Below are 13,950 nucleotides of genomic sequence, written 5' to 3' on the forward strand. Positions count from 1 at the left end.
TACAGTATACTTTAAAATCATTAAGATGGTAAATTTTATGTTTTTTACCATAATTTTTTAAATGTATGAAAAATACCTAATCTTAATATTAATCAAAGACATGCCACTTAAAATGCTGAAAAATGCTATTTATTCTGCCTTTCCATTTAACAAAGAAGAAAAATAACCACTGATAGCAACAGGTAGTGAATTGATCTTTGGGAAAGTAATTTGGCAATACATAGAAAAAGCCTTAATAATAGCTTTACCATCCTCTTATAATTTGTCATTCCTTCATCAGTGTATACTTAGCATTTATGATGTTCCATTTAGACGACACAGCTCTGAAAAAGAGAGGTGTGGTCTCTATATGAAACTTAGAGTGTGGTGGCAGAAATTAAATGCTACAAAATATATAGAGGGGAACTTAATCTAGTCTATAATTTATAAGAATTAGTGAGGTGTCCAAAAGAAGGGGCAGGGTGGGGGCATGGTGACCATAACCAAAATGGTCATTTCAGCATTACTAATAAAGTATTAATTGGAAACATAAACAGAAGAGCTAACTCTGTAAACTACAGCATAGACATTCATTGGGAAATTATCCCAATTGTTTAAAAAAATATTTTCAGTGGTCATCTGGGGTAATCATTAGAACTCTTCCCAAATATTCCAATTTTCTTCCTTCTGGACACATAGTAGGACTGCACTTGCCCACCTTCTTTGAAGTTAGCTTGGCCATGTGATTTGCTTTGATCAAAGAAATGTAAGCAAATGATGTTTCCCTTCTAGGAAGACTTTAAAAGCCAGTGCCGTGTGGCCATATTTTTTTTCTGCTTTGATGACTGTGAATGTTTGTGTCTAAATGAAGCCTCCATCAGTGTCAGCATGGATCCCTGAATTAGAGTGAGCAGTTTCTCTGTCAATCTACATTAGACATGTAACATGAGCAAAAAAACAACCTTTATTGTGTGAAGTCACTAAAATTTGAGGAGTTATATTACCACAGTATTTAGACTGATATAGTGTCTACTCCATGGAAAAAAATTCTAATTACATTAAATAATATAAAAGAATACAATAAAAATTGTATACTCTATAAGTGTACCTCTACTTTTATAGACATCCTATTCCTAGAAAAAGAATAAAAGTACACACACCCAAATACTGATAATGATTGTCTTTTGAGGACTATGTGGGGAATTTTTCCTACCTCTTTATCGCATGCATTCATAGATTACCTTTAATGGGTAGAATAACAATTCTTATCAAGCATAGAGGTCACAATAAAAAAGTTTAGAAGGGAACTCTATCATTTAATATTTGCAAATGAAAAGTTTTCCAGAAAGAAGGGATTATCCTTTCATATAAACATGCTCCCCTCAAAAATGGGAGCTACTTGGCCAATGTTTTAATCTATTTATATATTTATGATTATCCACAAGCTTGCAACCTAACATAGTGTGTCTTATATCTTGTATTAACTAAGCTCAAACACTAGAAAGTTTTTGTTGCTAAAGTTCTAATTTCTTCTCCTTTCCAGATTCCCAGTTCAATATCTAGTTCTATTCAGGCCTCTGAATCTGTATCAGGTACAAATCAATCCAATTAAATATTGCTTTACTTAAAGAACATCATTGATCTGTTTTACTGAGAAATAAGCTAAGTCACTGGGCAGGAAAAAATTACTTTACTTTTAGCTGTAGAGCATATTCCCCAGGGAACTTGATTTCTACTGCAATCTCCCCACCCCTTTTACCATGATGATAATGATATTGCTAACACAAGATATTTCCAATTAACTTAGAATGACTTAAAGTATTTATGGTCCACTTATCTTACACAATGATACATAGTAGTTAGCACCATGGTTGAAAGGCCCCTTCAGAGGCAGCAAAAAGCCTACATTTTTATGGAAAGGAAAAGGAAAGGGAAAGGGAAAGGGAAAGGAAAAGGGAAGGGAAGGGAAGGGAAGGAAAGGGAAGAAAGAAAGAAAAAAGAAAGAAAGAAATCAGCCACAATTATGAAATATTTTCTAGTAGTCAAAAATTTGATAATTTTTTCCTAACTATAAGAAACACTGATTATGAAAACATATGACATAAAGTATAAACCCAGACCATAGTCAACCACATCCATGATATGATCAACAATGCTATCAAGTGATATCTGCTTTCCTTTGGTATTTGCATGACATATCTTGTCACCTTTCTATTTTTTAAACTTTTATTTCCTTATCTTCTGAATATGTCCCCTGAAAGTTTTTAAAATCCATCTGATAGTCTTTGTTTTTTTCATTTCAACATTTAGTCCATTTATATATAATGTAATGACTGAAATATTTGGGTGCTGGATGCAGACTATGCCAATGAAGAGCCTCTCTGTAAGGATACAACTTTAGAACCCAGAATAAGCCTTGGGAACTTTCACAGTAGTCCATATCATTGAGTATCAGGTGGTCTCAATACCTCTATGACCAAGAAGCCCAGGGCTTGAATCACATTCAGAGGATGCACAGCTTGATGCATAAAAATACAGTGATGGTTCTAATTTCCTTACATGGCCAAGTGACAAGATAAATGTATGTCAACAATCATCAAGGCCACTGTTAGACAACTTCCAGCAAGACTTGCAGTCTTTGGCTGACAGGGATTATGCAGTTGCTGCTGCATTTGAAACCAGAGGCCTCCGTAACAGAGACCCAGCTAGCAGTCACTGCAAGGGGGATCATGAGACACTGGATCCTGCTACAGGTGGCACTGTGACTTACAATCAATGTCCACATCCAGTACGCTATCCATCCACTGTCGACTATTCCCAATGATAGGAGATTATTAATAAAATATAACCCTGCCTAACTTATCATTGGAACCCAAATAATAAGAGCCCATATTATGCCAGAAACCAGCTAATGGGTCACAGGGATTCTGTGTTTCATGATGCCAACCATTTAGGTCATATTTCAATTACAACTGGACCTACAGATGAGGAACTGTCAGAAAGACTTCAAGAAGACTCCACAGTTTTTTGATTCACTAGACAACCAAAAGTAACAAAGAAAAGAGTCAACCCATGCTTATTTTTCAACTCTATCTTCTGAGAATTTCACCAGAGCCACAAAACCAAACAAGCACTAAGCCTTCTCTAGATACTTCAGCTACCTGCATTGAATCCCCTAAGACATCTGGACCCGTTATAGACACATTACAATGGAGCACAGACACAACCTCAGAATGGGATCTCTCTGTGCTAATTAAAACAATAACAACAATACTAGTATTGTCTATACTAAGTCACTATCCACAGCATTTAATATGTTTAAATAAATTCTCCTTTCAGAAATAACAATAAGCGGTATTAGCTAAGAAAGGAGAATGATACAGGCCTACCCTCGGAGCATCTACTAGTTCCTTGCTTGTCTTTTTATTTCCTGCCATTCAATGTAATTGGTACTCAGGAATTCAGCAAACAACTGCCAATCTGGGGAGGGAGTGTCCACGGACAAGGCTGCAATGCAAATATGAAAAAGCAAAACACATACCCAAGTGTCCAAGGTAGTTTGGAGGTGTGGCTGAAGGGATAGGTTCAGCAGTTGTGACTGATGAAAAGGAGAACAATTTCCAGCCAAATTTGAGTTAATGCTTTTGTAAGAGCAAAACCGCCAGGAATCAGAGAATAACCTACCAACCCACACAAAGCTGCGAGACCGGCCTTGTCATTGCACAGTGTAAATCCAATGTCAACGTCAGCAAGAGCCAGCAGCACAAACATGCAGTCACCCGGTGCAGCATCAATCCCCGGAACTAGAACAAGCACGTATGGGATTCATATCCTAAAGCAGTTTCAATCATGTTTCATGAATTAACTAACAAAGACATGCCCAGCAGAAGATGGTCAAGTAAACCTGCCGAAGAAACAACTAACTGTGTATAAAAAATAAAAATGGACCATATTTCAGTCTTTGATTGGTCTCTATCTCCTTCTGTCAGAACAGTGAGCAGGATAAATCATGAAGGCAAAATACAGACATTGAGCTTCATGTGATGACTAAGGAAAACAATGGGCTAATATATTTAGGAGTAGACCAACCCCAATTCTTGGGCAGGTTTCATAGTATCTTGGAACCCTATGTAACCCCAGTACCTGAGACAATACGGCAGCTTTCTAATGAAGTAAACAACCTCTCAGACCCACAATTTTTAACATCACTGATTGCCTGTCACTGGGCGACATTTGTGGTAGTAAAAGCACCTTGTTTATGGGACTCCCCGTTGGGGAGGGTAGGCAGATTCAGCAGCATGCTGTGGAGGGCACACAGACTCACATGATCAGTGGCAAAATAAACACTGTTAGAGACCGAAAGGATCCTTGAACCCGACTTCAAAATGTATTTGCATGTACGCTTGTGTACACACGTATACATACACAAGCATGTGCACATCATTTTTAAAGCAGAGAACATGGTCCATTCCTGGGTCGTTTTCTGCCTTCCCAGTACACCTAATCCAAACCCCACCCCCCACCCCCACCCCAGCCCTGAAGAATCAGCTACCACCCATTTCCTCTCCAGCCTCGTCTTCTACTCCTTCCCCACATGCACAGGCATCCTCTCCTACCTCGATGCCTCTTCCCACTTTCTGGAAGCTCTGGGTCTAGACCTGCACATGTCTGGACACTTCTGGGGTCATTCCAGTCTCTCTACAAATATTCTGCCACAAAAGAGGCTCTTCTGAGCTCCCATCTAAAACAGCTCCCTCCCGGTCATGCTCCAACCTCTTCCCTGTGCTGTTTTCTCTGCAGCCAGACACTACCTGATATGGTACACTCGCTTGTTTTATCAAAGGACAACGAGAACACCTCTCAGGATCTGAAATCGAACCACAAGACCGAATTTATTGTTCACTATAATACAGATAAGCAATGTCGGCCAAAAGGTACCCCCAAGCAAAACAGGTGGCTGATCTCATAGACGGCTTTGGAGAGCATGGAATTCTGTGATTGGCAGATGTTCAGAGGCAAATGTGGGCTAACATCAGGTGGGTGCTCAGGTGAGGCTACTGTGGATCGGCTGGCACTCAGAGGCAGGTTTTCTGGAGAGTATCCATCCCGGGTTGGCTGGCTTTCAGAAGTGAGGAGCTGACGTTGGTTTTAAAACCAGCGTTTCCCAAGACAATTTGGTATTGACCTCATGAACAGATTTAAAATTGGTTCTGATGGCCACCTGTCACCATAGCTACAGAACAATCAGGCTTCTCCTCAGTCTGTGGGAAATCTTATTTTATTATTCTGTAAAGGTAAATACGCTCCATGTGATCAGGTTTGTCTGTTTTATTCATCTGATATCCCCAGTACCTACTACAGCACCTGGCACATTCACTGTTGAATGAATAAATTAATGTTTTTTTTGGCAGGATTACTGATAATGAGCACTTTTAAGGTTTGCCTCTTCATTTTCAGAGCATACTGTAGAAGTGAAGAGCATGGCTTTGTAATCATACAGTCCTGGCTTTGAACTTGGGACTGCCATTGGCCTAGCTTATTGCCTTCCTGAATCTCCATTTCATTATTTGAAAAAAGAGTGGGAGGAAAGAACACCAGTATCTACCTCCCAGAGTCTCTGAGGATTATGGAAATAACACCCAGTTTCTAGCATGTCAAGTGTTCAAAAATATGAATCATGTACATTACTACTTGGAAGGTCTCTGAAAGGTTCAAAGAAAACATTTCAGATCATAAAATCTAGGATGCTCGGGCCTGGCCCTATGGAAAGGGACAAAGCGAGGTCTGAAATAAAGACTCCAAGAGGTCTTCTTGACCCCAAATCCTCTCATACCCCCTCCAACCCCCACAACCACAGCCCTCATTACCCCCTGGAGTTTCACCTCCCTTCATCCCCCCCTCACACAGGCCAACTCCTCCTGATGTTCCCAGCATTAGCATCTCCCAAGCCTGCAGATATATTAACTGAGTTAAATCATCTTTTCCCAAAAGAAACACTATTTAGCAAGTGCGCTATGCTGATCTACTTATTTGACTAACCCTGTCTAACTCACTGCAGCTTGTCATATAGCAGAAACCTGACAACAGCAAGACAAAGGATAAGTTTTAAAGGGACACTCAGACACTGAACTGGACCTGCTGGGGCAGAGGACTCTACAGGCCTTGAGGTTCAAGGTAAAGTCCATCTATGCTGTTGCTTTGCCCAAGTCCAGTCCCAGCAAAAATGATAGTTTTCTAGGTCTTCATAAGATTTAACATTCTCTCTCTCTCTCTCTCACACACACATACACATACACACAGCATTTCACTCAGTAGTATTGTCCCCAGCTCTTACCAATCAAAATCTCTATTACCTTTAATTAGGTTTATGGTCACAAAGGAGCCTCAGGCTGAGTAACTGTCTGAAAACTGACAAGAGCAGAGTGTATCTGCTCACACTGATAGTGAACTATACTCCCTCTACAAGACATTGTTTCACATTATCTGAATTTTATTATAGCATTATTGTCCCTGGATCTCATTAATACAGATATATTAAACCATGCTCTGTGTGAAATGTAATAAAGACCACAGTAAGGCCTGTGGGGAGATGGCCCTGGGTTTGAATCTTCTCTCTCCCACTTACTAGTTGTGTCACTCTGGGAAAGCTGCCTAAGCCTACTGAGCTGATTTATGCCCATCTTATGAAACTGCTCTGAGAATTTCAACATATAAGTCATAGGCATAGAGCAGGTACTCATCAGGGAGCGGCTTAAAATATGCAGGGTTACCCAACACTTCAATCCACAGGCTGCCAAAGTTGAGTATAAGGCTATCAGTGACTTTGGAAAAGAGTTTCGGAGAAAGTACAGGATCAATAGGAGTATGAGTTCTTTTGGAGAACAGGGGATAATCAGGAACAATGGAAACCCACTTGACTCAGTGCAGGCCTGGGGTAGAACTGGTTCCACATCCCAAAGGTGAGCCATAAATTAAAACCTTCTAAAGGATTCTTATGGGTCTCCTGTGAAATTGACCCGAGTAAAGAAAGCCAGGGCTAGCCACATACCTGAATTCTGTATGCACATTCAACATCAGGAATAAGAAAGTATGGTGAATTGCTGGAGGGCATGCGTTCCAGTGAGGGTTCTCGGAAAGACCTAAGGGTTCTCTCAGGTTATCCATTGAAAGTCAAGACTTCATTCGCTCCTGCTCTCAGGAAGGCACCACCTAGTGGCTGCTACCAGAAACGACAGGGCAAAATTAGCCTCTGGATTTCTTCTAGCAATTCATTCATTATTTTTTATTTATTCATTCAGAAAATATTTACTGAGTCCTTATTATACACCAGACAAGTACTAAGTGCTGTATGTACAAAGAAGAATAAGATTCAGTGGCGGCTTTCCGGACTTCAAGCTCTATTACAAAGCTGTCATCATCAAGACAGTATGGTACTGACATAAAAACAGACACATAGATAATGGAACAGAATAGAGAGCCCAGAAATGGACCCTCAACTCTATGGCCAACTAGTCTTCGACAAAGCAGGAAAGAATGTCCAATGGAAAAAAACAGTCTCTTCAACAAATGGTGTTGGGAAAATTGGACAGCCACATGCAGAAGAATGAAACTGGACCATTTCCTTACACCACACACAAAAATAAACTCAAAATGGATGAAAGACCTAAATGTGAGACAGGAATCCATCAAAATCCTAGAGGAGAACACAGTCAACAACTCTGTGACCTCGGCCGCAGCAACTTCTTGTGAGACACTTCTCCAAAGGCAAGGGAAACAAAGGCAAAAATGAACTCTTGGGACTTCATCAAGATAAAAAGCTTCTGCACAGCAAAGGAAACAGTCAACAAAACAAAAAGGCAACACATGGAATGGGAGAAGATTTTTGCAAATGACACTGCAGACAAAGGGCTAGTATCCAAGATCTATAAAGAACTTATCAAACTCAACACCCAAAAAGAAATAATCCAGTCAAGAAATGGACAGAAGACACGAACAGACATTTCTCCAAAGAAGACATACAGATGGCCAACAGACACATGAAAAAATGCTCAACATCACTAGGCATCAGGGAAATACAAATCAAAACCACAATTAGATACCCCCTCACACCAGTCAGAATTAACAAGTCAGGAAACAACAAATGTTGGCGGGGATGCAGAGAAAGGGGAACACTCTTATACTGTTGTGGGAATGCAAGCTGGTACAGCCACTCTGGAAAACAGTATGGAGGTTCCTCAAGAAGTTAAAAATAGAGCTACCCTATGACCCAGCAATTGCACTACTGGGTATTTACCCCAAAGATACAAATGTAGTGATCCGAAGGGGCACCTGCACCCCAATGTTTATAGCAGCAATGTCCACAATAGCCAAACTGTGGAAAGGGCCAAGATGTCCATCGAGAGGTGAATGGATAAAGAAGATGTGCTGTGTGTGTGTATATATATGTATGTGTGTATATATATATATATATATATATATATATATATATGTACATATATAATGGAATATTACTCAGCCATCAGAAAGAATGAATACTTACCACTTCAACGTGGATGGAATTGAAGGGTATTATGCTGAGCAAAGTAAGTGAATCAGAGAAAGACAATTATATGGTTTCACTCATATGTGGAATATAAGAAACAACACAAAGGATCATAGGGGAAGGGAGAAAAACTGAATGGGAAGTCATCAGAGAGGAAGAAAAAACATGAGAGACTCTTAACTATAGGAAACAAACTGAGGGTTGCTGGAGGGGAGGTGGGTGGTGGGATGGGTAACTGGGTGATGGGCATTAAGGAGGGCACATGATGTGAAGAGCACTGGGTGTTACATGCAACTGATGAATTGCTGAACTCTACATCTGAAACTATTGATGTATTATATATGGCTAATTGAATTCAAATTAAAAAAAAAGATTCAGTGGCAGCTTTCAATGAGCGCATGGTCAAGACAGCAGCTGAGTAATGCAGGTGCATGTAGCCAGAACAGCAGAGATCAAGATCCTGCTCTAACTTGGACCAAGCTCTGACCTCCCAACCTCCCTCACCTCAGGAGAATTACTTGCAAATAAATGGCACTCCTTTGCTTGAGTGCACCAAGTCCTTTCCACCTCATTCCTCCTGCCTCTATTATCCATCCTTACAGCTGTACCAGGAACAGGTCTCATTCCATGTTCAAAATGAAATTTCTTGCCCAATCCTCCCATGAGGAAGGCTTGGATTTGGAGGGGAATGTTGTTCATTTTCTTTTTTGTATGGTTTAACTGCTTCCCATGACTCAACCTGCCTAGGAATGTTTCCCTTTTCATCTCCACGATTCCCTTTCTCCCTGTCCTTCTGCTAAGAAACAGACAAGTGAAAGACAATGGATTAAGAAATAAAAGGAACATTCTGGTCCTGCCTTTCTCCCAGTTTCATCCCCTGACATTTTAAGCAGACATTTTCAGAACTCTTATTTCAGAATTTCCCGTGGCACGTTCTAGTGAATATCTAGTTTTAATCCCTTGAGGATAAATTTGATTTAGGGAAATAGTGAAATTTCAAATGGAGTCCCTACTGATGACTCAGATAGGTGACTGAACGGGGTTCATGTCATCATGAGTCCAAAAATGAGTCGTAGCTATTAAAGAAGGAAATTGACTTTCTTGGGTAGCTGGGAGGCAATTTAGAAAGGGAGCTCCTCCAAATGTATTTTGAGCTCTGAGAAGCTTCAGTGAAATAAGTATATATCTCCGGAGGCCCTTACTTAGAAAAGTTACACTCATTTTGCATGCATAAGTTTTCTCGGTATTTTAGGATCACATGTGAAAAAGTACTAAGGAAATCAGTGGGGATGGTAGGTTGGTGATCAGGACTGGGAGAGCTATAGGTGCTCGGGGGATGGCCTGGCATCTGAAGTTGGGACTGGCCTAGAACAGGCAGGACACCCCTTCTAACTGAGTGGAGGCTCGAGGTAGAGATGGATACAGGTTGAGAGGAGGTAAGTCTGAGCTGGGGCATGAAGAGAGAGTGAGTTTACACAGAGGGAATGAAAACATGCTCACCTTGTGAGCCCAGGTATATTTACCTATGTAACACATTTGTGTATGCCCAGCAAAGGTTGTCACTGGAGGGAAGTCAGATGCAAAACTGGAAGACGGGTGGAGTATGGCCCAGTTATGAAAGCCTTTGAATACTATTCCAAAACATTTGGACATTCCCCTGCAGATGCTGGGAAACATGAAAGAATTCTGAGCAAAGGAGGTAAGAGATCAAAGTGGGGTCTTGATCACACATAATGGCAAGGTAGAGGCAGCCCAGGCTCGAGACTGGGAAAGGCCTGTGGATTTAGTCAGATGGGAGTTCAAATCCTGGTTTTACCACTTACTGGATCAGTGAGCGACTGACTATGAGAAAGTCTGTTTCCTCCTCAGCAGAATGGGAATAATGCCAGCATCATCAAGTCCTTGTGAAGATCCCATGTCTGGCACCGAGTCAGCACTCAAACGGTGGCTTATGTGTTCCAGCACATTGGTGGTAGTAGATCGGAGGAAGACAGAGCCTATCCGCTGAAAGGGATCACTTAGGAGGCTGTTACCATAATTCTGAAATGGAATGGCAACGTGTTCAACCAAGCAATAGTGTCCTTCCCACAAAGGCAGTGGAAATGAAGGGTTTGCGGCCACACATATTTCAAAAAAAGTCAAAGAGACTTGGTGATCTAGATAAGGAAAGAGGAGGGAAGGGTCAGTTTCAGGCCTAGAGCCTGGGCTCTGGGAGAAAGCAGTGCCACCAGCAGAGACAGGGAGGGGAGAGTGGGGTTCCACATGGGACAGGTTCTAAGTCGGCAAGACTTGGGGAGGAAGAGGTCTGAAGCAAACTGGGTTTGCTCCTTCCATCCCTTGGAGACTCTGCCCTTCCCAAATATGCCTCCATCACAGAAACTTTCCCCAACCAGCCCCTACACACATCGTCACTCTCCACGCCTTCTTCAGAGCACATGGAACTACCTGACACAGTATATGTTTGTTTCCTGGTGGGTTTTACTGTCTGGCTGCCTGCTCAATAAAACATATGCTCCAAGGGGGACAGCCTCTGTTTTCTTTTGCTCCATATCCCTTGTGGCTAAAGCAGTGCCTAGCACACAGTAGATGCTCAGTATAGATTAGCTGTTGTTATTAACATGTTTTCAAGAGTGCGTGGCATATAAAACACACTCAAATTCAATAAGATTAGCATTTATTGGTGAATATCTCAAAAAAATTATAAAAAGGGAAAGACAGATGGGAAGTACTATACCTGGGAGAAGTCACACTTACCCACCAGGAAGAGGAAGAAGAATTAATAGAGCCACTGGGGTTATAGATTAGAAAGGCTGGGCCTTTTTTAGGGTAGGGAAGAGAGGTGAGATGTGTCCCGGGGAGGCCACATCGCAGACCAGGTAGCTGGAGGCTTTTCCACATGCTACTGCTGAAAACAGAAAAGGGAGGCGAGGACAGGTTATCAGCTACGAAAGGGGAAGAAAGGGTATTTTCTGGCAACAGAAAAGCAAGGAGCTTGGGCTGAGCAAATTTCTAACTATACAAAATTGACCTGTGATGGCTTCTTTGGCCCAATCTTTCCTTTTTCTCTTGTCAAATCATTTGGAAATCCAGATTCTGGCAAAGTTCACAAGAGCTCACTTAGCTGGGAGACCAAACTTCAAGCAAATTAGCAGATTCATAATTGACTGCTCCAGATATATGGGATTGCAAGATCAGCTCCTCCAGGAAATATGCCTATCATGCACGGAGAAAATTTTTGGCAAAGTCATTAACACAACTTCACAGTGAAACAGGTCAATGCTGCTGGTGGAAGGGAAGTTCCACCACTTCTCAACCTCTCCTACATAACAGATCAGGGCTCAGAGAGGCCATGACGGCTCAAGCACCTCCTCTCAGGAAGCATCAGGTAACCTGCAATATTCCAGAATGCTCTTACAAGCACTGAGCAAAAATTTCCAGGGCTGTCTTTCGATTCAAGTTAGATGTTGCTAAATTAGATGGTGAACAAGGGTGAGTGGTGGTGGAGCGCTCTGGAGTCCATCCTCAAACCATTAAGTGAGATTACAGCGTTAGCCATCTGCAATCTCCTAATCACAAAATATAATGACCACAGACTCCATCTTTATAGAGGCCTTGATTTCAGAATGTGAATAAACAAACCAAGAGGGGATATAAAAATCCAACTCTCTGTGGCCTTCCAGAAACCATAGGCATGACAACATATCCTTAAAACACGTCTTAGTAGATCTGGGAGTAAGATACATTCCTCCAAAATCTTACCAACACGGGAAATGACAGGTCCCCATTAATTCCCTGAGGCTCTGTTATGCTGAAAAGGAAGTGTACCCATGTTCCTTCTTCAACTGTTGAAAACCCCTAAAAAAAACCTGCTTTTCAGATTAATTTAAATCTACCTGAAATTGCAAATTCTCACAAATGCAATCACGATTCTACTCTAGAATTACCAGGTGAGACAATTGTGTCAATATATTAGGAACATTAGATAGAAAATAGCGTTGACCTTCACAGCAGTCACTTCGAGAAGGGACACACTTAATACCCAGTGCTACCACTGTTCAGGCCATTTAAGAGGAAGGAATGTCTGACAAAGCTGAGTTCCTTGCTTGGCTCTGCCTCTGGCTGACTGCTGGGCCGGTTACTTAACTTTTCCATTTAAAAAGAGTTATGAAGACTTTGTAAGAATTATATGAGCTGATAGAAAAGCACTTTGCATGCTGCCTGGCTCACAGTTAGTTCCTTTAGGGATCCAGTTTTTGAGACTTGTTTTTTGTTTTTTGTTTTCTTGGATTTTGCTTTGCTTTTGTTTTTTGATTGCTGAAATTGCATTTAGAAAGCAGACTCTCATTTCAGCAGCATGGTAAGCTAAGATGACACATTCACATATTCCTACTACAAGCACCTGGAAATAGCAGCTTTTTAAATGCATAATTAAACCTGCAATAATGAAGGAGAAATTAACAGGTGCCAGAAATGAAGCAGCAACAGAAAAGCAGAAGTAAGCAGAGGAATCAACTGGGCAGCTTCCCCCAGCGGTAAGGGAAGTCATGGGGAAGAAGATGGCGTAGAACAAGTATCGATCCAGGAAAAGTAATGGTTTAGATGTCAACTAGCACATAGGGACCAGAAGCAAAGCCCAAAGGGCCTGCCCAAGGTAGAATTCTTGCTGCTGCCCTAAGGAAGGCCCCGCAAAGAGTTGCAAGCACGGGGAAAATGGGCTGAAAAGCATTCTCCCCCCAACTCAGACCACTCATAAGTCTCTGTTTAACATCAGGAAAGGAGGACAAAAAGCTCCCTGCAAAATCTAAACCCCAGACCTCTGTTTCTGGGGTACAATTTTAGGCTACCTGCATGGTCCAAAAATGCCCAACCTGAGAGATTAACATAACAATTGGTCTAGGCCAAAAGAGACAAGGAAAATCTAGAGCAAAAACTCCCATGACCCATGACCCAGACAATTCCCACAGAAAAATCAGGCCCACTAAGCTCACAAGTTACAGAAGCACATTAAACAAGAGAATTCTAGCTCCAAGAACTGGAAATAGAATAATCTAAAAGAGAATATAATTAAGTATGTTTAAGAGGAGAGAAAAACAAATCTTCTCAGATGCTAAAAGCACATTTGATAAAATTCAACATTCATTCATGATTTATACCTCTGAAACAAATAATGCAATATATGTTAAGAAAAAAAAAGAAGAAGAAGAAGGTAGCAGGAGGGGAAGAATGAAGCGGGGGAAATCGGAGGGGTAGACGAACCATGAGAGACGATGGACTCTGAAAAACAAACTGAGGGTTCTAGAGGGGAGGGGGATGGGAGGATGGGTTAGCCTGGTGGTGGGTATTGAGGAGGGCACATTCTGCATGGAGCACTGGGTGTTATGCACAAACAATGAATCATGGAACACTACATCTAAAACTAATGATGTAAT

General features: G+C 41.3%; 1 protein-coding gene and 1 pseudogene across 1 annotated transcript in view; both read right to left on the reverse strand.

Moving 5' to 3' along the window:
• LOC102726472 (large ribosomal subunit protein eL34-like) overlaps window positions 1-7,143 on the reverse strand; it is a 74,406-nt pseudogene extending 67,263 nt beyond the window's left edge.
• Window positions 1-13,950, reverse strand: part of RGS6 (regulator of G protein signaling 6) — a 491,338-nt gene that overhangs the window by 401,175 nt on the left and 76,213 nt on the right. The window lies entirely within an intron of this gene.

This window comes from Leptonychotes weddellii, chromosome 9, assembly GCF_054177405.1.
Source record: "Leptonychotes weddellii isolate Sample4059 chromosome 9, ASM5417740v2, whole genome shotgun sequence".
In the NCBI taxonomy this organism is placed as follows: domain Eukaryota; kingdom Metazoa; phylum Chordata; class Mammalia; order Carnivora; family Phocidae; genus Leptonychotes; species Leptonychotes weddellii.